At 39.1% G+C, this 11,656-nt stretch overlaps 1 protein-coding gene across 1 annotated transcript in view; it reads left to right on the top strand.

Annotated features, from left to right (window-relative positions):
- PLCB1 (phospholipase C, beta 1 (phosphoinositide-specific)) overlaps positions 1–11,656 on the top strand; it is an 833,798-nt gene that overhangs the window by 620,765 nt on the left and 201,377 nt on the right. The gene's annotated exons all lie outside the window — the stretch shown is intronic.

The following is an 11,656-nucleotide window of genomic DNA, read 5'->3' as shown; positions in this document are numbered from 1 at the left end:
GAACACTGGAGTGGGTTGCCATTTCCTTCTCCAGTGCATGAAAGGGAAAATGAAAGTGAAGTCGCTCTGTCGTGTCCGACTCTTTGCGACCCCATGGTCTGCAGCCTACCAGGCTCCTCCATCCATGGGATTTTCCAGGCAAGAGTACTGGAGTGGGGTGCCATTGCCTTCTCCAAAATATTATAATAAAGGAGGAAAAAAGCAACACTATGTTTCCTAACTTGGCCCTAAATTGAGGAATGTCAATTGAGTAGATTGACAATCTAGTCTTTAGTAGATTTTTAAATAGAAAAAATATTAAAACATATATATATATATATATTATCTCTATATAGTTTAGAATTAAAAGTTTAATAAATACCAATTTCTATAAGTTAAAAATGTTTTTATAATAAAAATATATTTCTTATAGAATACTCTCTGATTACTAGCTTTGGAAAGACTGTAAAAAAAGACCTACTGGTTAAAAAAAAAAAAAAGACTTTTAAAAACCTTACATGTTCTTTCTTCACATAATCCATTATCCAAATGAATATAAGATAGTCAGACCTTATGTACCATAATGCAAACAAAGTAAAGTCTGGGGTCTCATTTGGTATCTGTAAATAGTAGCTGCTCACCATGCCTTAGGGGTGGTTCTGGTGCGTTTATAGCTTATTGTCTGGGGGCATGTGGTTTGTGTAGCAAGACAGACCAGCAGTGCCATGCACATAATGGCAGTGAGATCCAGGCACTTAATATGTGTGAGGTTTTCACAGGGCTCAGCCATCTGACAAATAAGCAGTTCTTTCTTCTAAATTCCTTAAAGGAATTCATTCCTCTAGACACAAATGTATGTTGTGCTGGCATCAAATCCAGGGTTGGCCTGGTAGCCCATACTTGGTGAAAATAGCTTAGAGTAGAAATGCCTCTTAGACAGATATGTGGCCGCCGGAAAGCTGGAATGGGCACTCTCAGGATGGTTCCATATGATCCTAGACCATCTAGTCAGAATCATATACTGAGTTCTACCATCAACTGAACTGCAACGGCATGATTTTCTTGAAAATTGGATGGCTCTCAGACTATTTGTGTGGCCTGTTTTGTTTCAACCACATTGCCTACTAAGAGAGATTCATGGTATAAAACTAATTAGATTCATGTTTGGCTCATCATAAACCCATTCTGGTCATCTCTTCTCGTATCACATAAAAACTCATGGGCATAAAAGAGCCACCATTTAATTTTGGTCCATATCCTATAGGTCAAGAACTCAGACAAGGCACAGAGCAGACGGTTTGTTCCTGTTCTCTGTCATCTTGGGCTCCAGCTGGGAAGCCAATGCCTGGGGTGATGCAAACACCTTGGTTGTGGGAATCATCTGGAAGCTTCTCCACAAGCATGTCTGGCTCTTGGGCTAGCGACACAATAGCTGGGCTTAGTTAGGACTGCTGACCTAATTGCCTATAAGGCCTCCCTGTGTGGCTTGGACTTCCTCAGGTTAGGTGGGCATCTTACATGGCAGCTTATAGCTGCCAAAGCAAGTGTCCCAAAGAACACGGAGGAAACTTAATTGTCTTTGTGCACTTAGCCTCTGAAGTTCCGTACTGTCACTGCTTTATTTGTCAAAAAACTCACAACCCTGCCCAGTTTCAAGGTAGGGGACACAGACCACAGCCCTCAATGGGAGGAGTGTTAGAATATTTTTAGTCTTCTTTTAAAATTACTACAGGTTTCATAGTTTCAAGAAGGGAGTCTCCACTTAGCCCACTTTCTTGGATTCTGTTTCCTAGGCTTATTACAAAAGTTTTGCAGCTCCCACTCAAATTGTTAAGACTTTGTAAAGGATTTTTTTCCCTCTCAGAGATCCTTAATCTTATTTGGTGTCATTGATGTATATGGCACTCTGGTGAAGCCTATGAACCCTTCTAAGGATGTTAAATGCATAAAATAATGTATGTAAAATTAAAGAGGAAATAAATTCCATTGAAATATTTTTATCAAATATTAAAAAACAAATTTTTGATACAGTTGTGTACATTTTACTAACACAATTTAAATCATATGTATTTTATTAACACAATTTTTAAGAATCATAAATAATGCATGTGATATTTGTAACAGTTGAAATATGATATGAAAATGTCTGTGATTTCTAGTAGTTACAAAGTCATAGTATCACTAATACTACAGTGATTTGTGACCTACATTCATAACTGAAGAGAATGTTAAACTGCACATGGTGGTTTGAGTTGAAGATGTAATCATTTTTCTCATCTAAGTTTGAGGAGGTCTATGGAAACTCAAGAATCAGCCTGCAAAGCAGGAGACCGCAGTTTAATTCCTGGGCTGGGAAGATCCACTGAAGAAGGCATAAGCTACCCACTTCAGTATTCTTGGGCTTCCCTGGTGGCTCAGACAGTAAAGAATCCGCCTGCACTGTGGGAGACCTGGGTTCCATCCCTGGGTTGGGAAGATCCCCTGGAGAAAGGAAAGGATCCACCCACTCCAGTATTCTGGCCTAGAGAATTCCATGGATTCTATAGTCCATGGGGTCACAAAGAGTTGGACAGGACTGACATGGAAGCTCAAGTTAAGAGTCTAGATCTTTGACTTAATAGGATACTAAGAAATGTAACTGTGAAGACTTTGACACATGATTGCATCTTGCATTCATCATATACTTAGGACCACAAAACTCATAAAAATGTATGTTCGGGTGAATTCTAGATGTTGTTTCATCTAGAAGTCACAGTATGCAGTAATTTTACAAATAGCCCCTTTTAAGTCCAAAAATGAATATATTTACATCCATTAGTATCTATATTATTTGCCATAAAATAAAAGAGGCAATGGTACCAAAACAATTGAGTTGCAAGATTGACTGGGTGTGTCAATTAATGTGTATCATTATGGACCTCAAGTTTTCAGAGTTTATGTAGATTCACTCAACCACAGCCTCTATTCTCCTTTTGATGTCAGATTGTCTCAGCTGTGGTCAGTGGGGACATTTTTTAGGTTGGCTGCTCTCTCTTCTTCACATGACCCATTAATCTTTGAAGATGTCCTTATTTTCTGGCACATAGAGATCTTGCAGATTCACCTTGTTCCTTCCTGCACCATGCATGGAATCAGACTTTACCCTCAATGAGTCCTTGTTGCTTTTAGTGTGTGAAAAATATGTGTATGGATAACAGCAATTTGAACCCTGTGCTATGGAATGTTTCTGGACCATTTCAGTGAACAAAGCAAGAAAAGATACTTTTTGTTTTCTTGTGAAGGCACAAGAGTTCACTTAACCATTTCTATTCCTTCCAATTTAAATTCTTGATTCTATAGCTGTGCTTCCTTTATCAGTCTTGATTCCTTCCAAATTATGCATAATCACTCATTTGCTTGACTGGCAACACAATAATAACTGTAAGAAACTTGTTCATATCAATGCAAGCAATAAGACTACAAAATACTGTTAACTTTTTCTCAGCAGCTCTGTTTTTTTAACTGCTTTTTACTAAGTATTTTTAATCCAATTAATTTCTTAATTTGCCCTCCCTCTGATTAACTTGTTTAAGCACATATGAGGTAAAGAACTTGGCTTCTTTGTGTAAGTTGGGTTTGGGATGTTAGCATATTAATGGCCAATAGTTTTCAGAAAGTGGGTCTTTCAGCTACTAAAAAAGTGAAGGGTCCACTCTATTTTTCATTGAAGAAAGAACTCCAATAGCTAGCTCCAAATTTCTAAACAGTGATTTCATATCACCACCATCTGATATACATGATTTCTGACCAAGTATACCAGTTCTCCCCAATTTTTAAATTTCTTGTAGTATTAGAATTCACATATTTTTAAATATTCAATTTTTAAAACTGTTACTATGTTAGATCATGTTCTGATCTTTAAGGTTGTTTTTAAACTAATCTTCTTCATTTTTCAGAGCCATATATTGTCAAACTAAAGTTTGCATTATGTAAATTTCCATGCTTAAAACATTATTTTGTCCCAATACCAGTCAAAATTTCTTATTTTCCTTCTGCAGAATTAAGGAGAATTCTATATTATTAATTTTAAAAACGACATATAAATTCTAATATAAGATCTTGAGATTATGACTGAAATCCTCTTTTGAGGTAAAATTTGGTTTTACTTTGTATGATATTCATATGATATTATTAGTGTCCTTGTTTTAAATATAGATAAACCTCATGTACAACTCATTTTTCAGAGATCTTTGGGTAAATATGAACATCTGTAATACAGAAATTCAAACTTCCAAAAGCCAATCATGAATATTATAAAATTTTAATAACACCATAGAATCCAGTTAAATGTTAAAATCAGTATCTAGAAAATGAATTAGATTTTATACTTTACAAGCAGTTCCAGAAGAAGTAGAAACATTTTCTATAGAAACATTATTTCATACAAGGTGTATTTGGTGGAAAAAGAAAAGTTTTTCTATTCACGTGAGCCTTTAAAATGCTAGGCACAAAGAAAGGTTGACACTTACTGCAGTATGTTTCAAATACAGGAAAAAAGACTTACAGAGACACTCTCACTAAGGTTAAGATCAATCCTCCCCGCCCCCCCCCCGCCCCCAAGTCATGACCACACTACTTATTTCCTTGGAACATTTTAAGAACTTATCTCCTTGGAGTATTTCCTGAGAAATGCCAGTCTAAATTCAAAGGAGAATTTCAATATTTCAAATGTTTTCTTTTGAGCATTCTAAGGAAGTGTAAAAATTAATAAACAGTATAAAAACCAATCCATTTAGCAATGCATTATTGATTATTATGTCTATTTCCCTGCTCATTATTGCCCCTTTGTTGACTATCAAGACACCCAGAAGGAAAAATAAAATTGGATCACTGAGAGAAATACACTCACAAAATAAGTAGATTTTTAATTACAATGGTCATTTTCTAGGGTTTTGGATAGACTTGGCAGTACATCAAGTAGTGACTATGATTTAAATTATTGTTTTCCTTTGAGAAATCTATCCTTATGACTCAAAACAAGATTGTTTCAGGACTGAACTGGAGAAGGCAATGGCAACCCACTCCAGAACTCTTGCCTGGAAAATCCCATGGACAGAGGAGGCTGGTAGGCTGCAGTCCATGGGGTTGCTAAGAGTTGGACACGACTGAGTGACTTCACTTTCACTTTTAACTTTCATGCATTGGAGAAGGAAATGGCAACCCACTCCAGTGTTCTTGCCTGGAGAATCCCGGGGACGGGGGAGCCTGGTGGGCTGCCGTCTATGGGGTTGCACAGAGTCGAACGTGACTGAAGTGACTTAGCAGCAGCAGCAGGACTGAACAGTGTCCATTCATTTCAACCTAAAATTTTTTAGCTCTAAGTAAATCTTTCCATACTCCAAACAGTATGGGAGGTGTTGTTCAGTTGCTAAGTAATACCTGACTTTTTGAGACCCCATGGGCTGCAGCACCTGAGACTTCCTTGTCCTTCACTATCACCCTGAGTTTGCTCAGACTCATCTCCATTGAGTCGGTGATGCCCTCCAACCATCTCATCCTGTCACCCCGCTTCTCCTCCTGGCCTCAATCTTTCCCAGCATCAGAGTCCTTTTCAGTGAGTCAGCTCTTTGCTCGGTTGTCCAAAGTATTGGAGCTTCAGCTTCAGCATCAGTCCTTTCAAGGAATATTCAGGGTTGATTTCCTTTAGGATTGACTGGTTGGAATCTCCTTGCTGTCCAAGGGACTCTTGAGTCTTCACCAGTGCCGCAATTCAAAAGCATCAACTTTTTGGTGCTCAACCTTCTTTATGGTCCAGCTCTCACATCCGTACAGGACTACTGGAAGAACCATAGCTTTGACTATATGGACCTTTGTCAGCAACATGATGTCTCTGCTTTTTAATACACTGTCTATGTTTATTCATAACTTTACTTCCAAGGAGCAAACAACTTTTCATTTCATGGCTACAGTCAGTGTCCACAGTGATTGTGAAGCCCAAGAAAATAAAATCTGTCACTGTTTCCACTTTACCCCCATCTATTTGCCGTAAAGTGATGGGGCCAGATGCCATGACCTTAATTTTTGGAATGTTGAATTTCAAGCCAGCTTTTTCACTGTCCTCTTTCACCCTCATCAGAGGCTTTTTAGTTCCTTTTCACTTTCTGCCATTAGAGTGGTATCATCTGCATATCTGAGGTTATTGATATTTCTCCCAGTAATCTTGATTCCAGCTTGTGGGAGATAATGGCTCCATATACTCAGGAAAAGCAAAGTGATGTTATCTCTGAATAATTCACATTTTTTATTCAGCTTAGGAAATAAAGCAGTACATTGGAGGTTTTAGCTATCAGTCTAATGAATTAAACTATCTGATTATTCGACTCCTAAGATGTATGTTCTTGACTGCAGAAAAGCTCTAAAAATATACCTATACCCTTTAAAATAGTTTCACTCTTGTCAGAATCAGTCATTCCAACCTCGGTTGGTTGTCAGTCACTACCAACCCTGGCTTACTGTCACTCCCTCTCTTCATCTCTTCGACTCATTTAGTCCTTGGCATATGCAACTTTTCATAATCTATTTTTTGTTTAAAGAGCACATATGTCAATTGAAAAAATGCACAAGATGGAAGTTGTGAATTACGTTTTATTGGGGGCAAAATCAGGACCATAGCCTGGGAAACAACATTTCAGATAGCTCTGAGAAAGTGCTCCAAAGAGAGAGGGAAGATAGTATTTATGATTTTAGTGAAGATGGGTATGTGTGGTCAGAGGCTATGGAGGCTTTGACAGAGGCTTGCTGCTAGTCACAAGGAGCTGGTGTCACTGTTAGACATTTTAGTGCTTTTCTAGGGATGAGAAGATGCAACAATTGGGCTTATAAGATCTTCTCCTGGAGATATATAAGTATCTGAAGACCAGTTCTGCTAGTTTTTTCCCAGAGCATACAGTGGTCTCCACCCTGAACTCCTTTCAGTGTGTATGAAGGTCTACAGGGACTAGTGACCTAATTCTTGTAGAGGCAGATGGCAAGTGCCAATTTTTAGTTAGCACACAGGCCAATGAAAGTTGGGTGGTAGAATGTAAAGAGTTGAGCTTAGCAAATAATAAACAGACCACGTTTAATTTTGTGTTTAAGTAAATGAACTCTTCTCAACTTTAACTTCTTCATTTAGAAAATGAAAGGAAGTTGAAACAGCCAGTATGTTTTGGGTGATGTGTGCCAAGTCGCTTCAGTCATGTCTGACTCTTCATGACCTGATGGACCGAGGGTCACCTGTCCACCCCATGGGATTCTCCAGCCAACATTACTGAAGTGGGTTACCATGCCCTCCTCCAGGGGATCTTCCCAATCCAAGGATGGAACCCATGTCTCTTCTGTTTCCTACACTGGCGGATGGGTTCTTTACCACTGGTGCCACCTGGTTATGTAAAAGGAAACTATTACTCCGTGGTTTAAACATTAAGAAATTTATTACCTCATACAACAAGAAATCCAGAAGCAGAGTGATTGAGGGTCGATTAAATCCGGAATTGTTGGTGTCGTAAGAGACCCAGATGCTTTCCATATTTTCGCTCCTCTTACAGTTTCAAGACGGCTGTGCACCCGGGGCATCGCCTCCTAAGAAATAAGCTCCACGTGTGGCCCAGGGACATCTCTGTCTTGTGGCCCTTTGTGTGAGTGAGGTTCCCCACTCCCCACCCAGTAGACTTTCCTTTATTCCCTACTGGATGTAGAGCAGAGTTACACCATATAGCAATGACCTACAAATAGCATTAGCAGGGGCCACAGAACGACTATGACTGGCTGAGAAGAATTAAGATTTACCCCAGACCTGGGAAGGAGACCCTAAAGCTTATTAGAATCTAAACAGATTATTCTGTTGCCAAGGAAAGAGAGGAAGAAATGACAACCAGAAGTGTGATAGTGGGGTGAGGGTTTAAATTCCCTGACACATAAGAATGTTCCCCTAAAAAAAAAAAATGTTCTCCTTTCTTTATACAATACTTACCTCCCTGCCTAAATGGTAAGGATAAGGAAGATGTCTTGTGTCATTTTTGCATCCTAAGCCACCAGTATTTGCCTCCCACCAAGAATGTTTGAGAATGTGCATAGACCCTAGTGGTGAGGCTCCTATAATCAATAAGGAATATGCTTAAAGTTGTTTTCCCACTTGCCTAAGCCATCCCATGGCAATTGGGTCTATTTCAAAAGAGCTTCATGGTGATAAACCATAATGGAAAAGATTGTAAAAAAGTATATACACACACATTGTGTGTGTTTGTGTATAACTGAATCACTTTGCTGTACCATTAACATGGCGTGGTAAATCAACTATACTTCAATTTAAGTATAAGTTGGCAGATAGAAAATATGGAAGAGAGAGATCAGATCAAACCAATAGTCCTAGAGATGGTCAGGATGAACAACACATCCTCTGTATTTTGAATAGTTTTCTCAAGTGTAGCTGTTGGTTTTACAGAATTTCAAGCAAGGAGAAATGGTCCTATCTCCATTTTTTGAAGGAGACAGTGTTTACTGAAGAAAGCCACTGAATTAACAAATGCATCACATTCTATAACCTTCTTTCCCTGAGGTTGAAGAGAAGACAATAAATAATAGTAAATATAAATATAGGCAATCAATCATCATAGTCCACAAGATGAGAAATTTCTCAGAAGACTGTGTTAATGGAGGAATTGTTATTTTCAGTTTTTGGTCTCTTCCATCTATGGATGCCTTGGATAATCTGAGACAAAGCTCAAGCGAATGGAACCAGCTGCCCGAAATGAATGCAGTCAAGTGAAAAGGTGCAGAGCTATGACTCCGGGTGGTATTATGAATTAATCTGAGATAGAGTTTCAGTTCCAAAGTTCAATCATGGGCTTGGAATGTACTCCAAAATATGTTCACAGCCAGGCAGAGATGATGTCAGATACTAGTTTCAGAAACAACAAGGGTTGAATGACTCATGACATATCATTAATCCTAACCCACAGCAATCCCCTGGCCCCAGAAGGTCAATTTATCAGATCTAATAAAATGAAAATATAATGAGTGGATGGAATATAATAATGAGGAGTTAGAAATTTTAGAGAACAATAAACCAGCTTTGAGGCTTTAAGCAGAAATGGAGTAGTGGAGAATATCAGTAATAATTCATATATTTGGAAAAAAGCTCCATAAATGAAGGAAAACACGGAGAACCAAATATGCATTCCAAGCAATAAGGCAATTATGGATAAATGCATGGTTTTTAATGCTTCCTTTGAGAGGTTTCCATTTCAAATACAAATTGTTCATTTTGAGAATGAACCAAATTACCTTAGAGAAATTTTGGGAGTCTTAGATATTGAACAGTAAACACCACACAGACACACACACTCACACACAAACACACACATATACACTCTCCCCCTTCCCTTTCTTTGTTTTGATTTGTTTTTCTTCTCAGAATCTTTCTGTCTCACAAACTCAACTCCATGCCTTACCATGTCTTTCAAAATATTAACTGATCAACATTCAAAATGTATATCAAATCCCTTCTATTTGAATGATAAAAAAATATATGTGTAGAAAGCAAATCCAAAAAAAAAAAACTGTTTTGGAAACATTTTGAATCTTTTATGACAAACACTCTGCTGTGGGTTAAGTAAGATATACCTTCAGTGTGAAACCTTGCAACTCAGGATGGAATTTGAGCCCACAGTCTTTTAACTGAGATCACACACCTGGTCTCAAGACTTAATGAAGTTCTGGTTCTTGATGTCTCATTGTAGAAAGAATTCAGTGAGAGACAGTGATAGGTAAGAAGTGGACTTATTTAGAGAGAATTACACTCCACAGACAGTGTAGACCATCTCAGAAGGCAAGAGCAACCCTAAAATGTAGTGTGGTTAATTTTTATGGGCTGGATAATTTCATGGGCTAATGAGTGGTAAGATTATTCCAACTATTTGGAATAAAGGGCAGAGATTTCCAGAAATTGGGCCACTGTCCAATTTTTTGATGGTCACCCTTGGATTATATCATGCAAAATGCCAGGCTGGATGAAGCACAAGCTGGAATCAAGATTGTGGAGAGAAATATCAACAACCTCAAATATGCAGATGACAACATGCCTATGGCAGAAAGGGAAAAGGAACTAAAGAGCCTCTTAATGAAAGTGAAAGAAGAGAGTGAAAAAGCTGGCTTAAAAATCAACATTCAAATAAAAGAAGATGATGGATCTGGTCCCATAACTTCATGGCAAATAGATGGGGGAACAATGGAAACAGTGAGAGACTTTATTTTCTTTGGCTCCAAAATTACTGTGGATGGTTACTGCAGCCATAAAATGAAAAGACACTTGCTCCTTGTGAGAAAAGCTATGGCAAACCTAGAGACATGGATTTCCCTGGTGGTCCAATGGTTAAGAATTGGCCTGCCAATGCAGGGGAAATGGGTTCAATCCTTGGTCCAGGAAGATCCCACATGCTATGGAGCAACTAAGCCCCACCACTGAACTCATTCTCTAGAACCTGTGCTCTGCAACAAGACAACCAATGAGAAGGCTGTGCACCACAACTGGAGCGTAGCGTCCCCCCAACAACTAAAGAATGCCAGCACACAACGTCGAAGACCCGTGCAGCCAAAAATAAATAAATAAAATTTTAAAAAAAAAGCAGAGACATAAGTTTGCTGACAAAGGTCTGTATAGTTCAAGCTATGGTTTTTCTAGTAGTCATGTAAGGATGTTTGAGTTGGACCATAAAGAAGGCTGAATGCCGAAGAATTGATGCTTGCAAACTACGGTGTTGGAGAAGACTCTTGAGAGTCCCTTGGACTTCAGGGAGATCCTAAAGAAAATCAATCTTGGATATTCATTGGAAGGACTGATGCTGAAACTCCAATAGTTTGGCCACCTGATATAAGGAGCTGACTCATTGAAAAAGACCATGATGCTGGGAAAGATTGAAGACAGGATGAGAAGGTGACCACAGAGGACAAGATGGTTGGGTGGCATCACCAACTCAAGGGACATGAGTTTGAGCAAATTCCGGGAGATGGTGAAGGACAGAGAAACCTGGTGTGCTGTAGTCCATGAGGTCACAAATAGTCAGACATGACTGACTGAACAACTACTTGGAGCTGTCATGGTGCCTGTGGGTGTGTCATTTAACTTGCTGATGTGTTACAATGAGTATATTCTGAGGTTTGAGGTATAGTGGAAGTGGACTTGTCTACCATTTTGGACGTGAACTGGTTCTAATCAGTTTATGTCATGTCCTTGGGCTATGTCATTCTTCTAAAGCTTGTTTGCTACCGACAACTTCCTTACCGAAGTTCAGATCAGTCACTCAGTCCTGTCCGACTCTTTGTGACCCCATGAATCGCAGCACGCCAGGCCTCCCTGTCCAACACCAACTCCTGGAGTTTACTGAGACTCACGTCCATCAAGTCAGTGATGCCATCCAGCCATCTCATCCTCTGTTGTCCCCTTGTCCTCCTGCCCCTAATCCCTCCCAGCATCAGAGTCTTTTCCAATGAGTCAACTCTTTGCATGAGGTGGCCAAAGTACTGGACTTTCAGCTTTAGCATCATTCCTTCCAAAGAACACCCAGGACTGATCTTCACAATGGACTGGTTGGATCTCCTTGCAGTCCAAGGGACTCTCAAGAGTCTTCTCCAACACCACAGTTCAAAAGCATCAATTCTT

The sequence above is a fragment of the Bison bison genome, unplaced genomic scaffold, assembly GCF_000754665.1.
Source record: "Bison bison bison isolate TAMUID 2011002044 unplaced genomic scaffold, Bison_UMD1.0 scf7180017864030, whole genome shotgun sequence".
Lineage (NCBI taxonomy): Eukaryota > Metazoa > Chordata > Mammalia > Artiodactyla > Bovidae > Bison > Bison bison.
The sequence above is the reverse complement of the archived record's forward strand: the minus strand, read 5'-3'. Positions and strand labels throughout refer to the sequence as shown.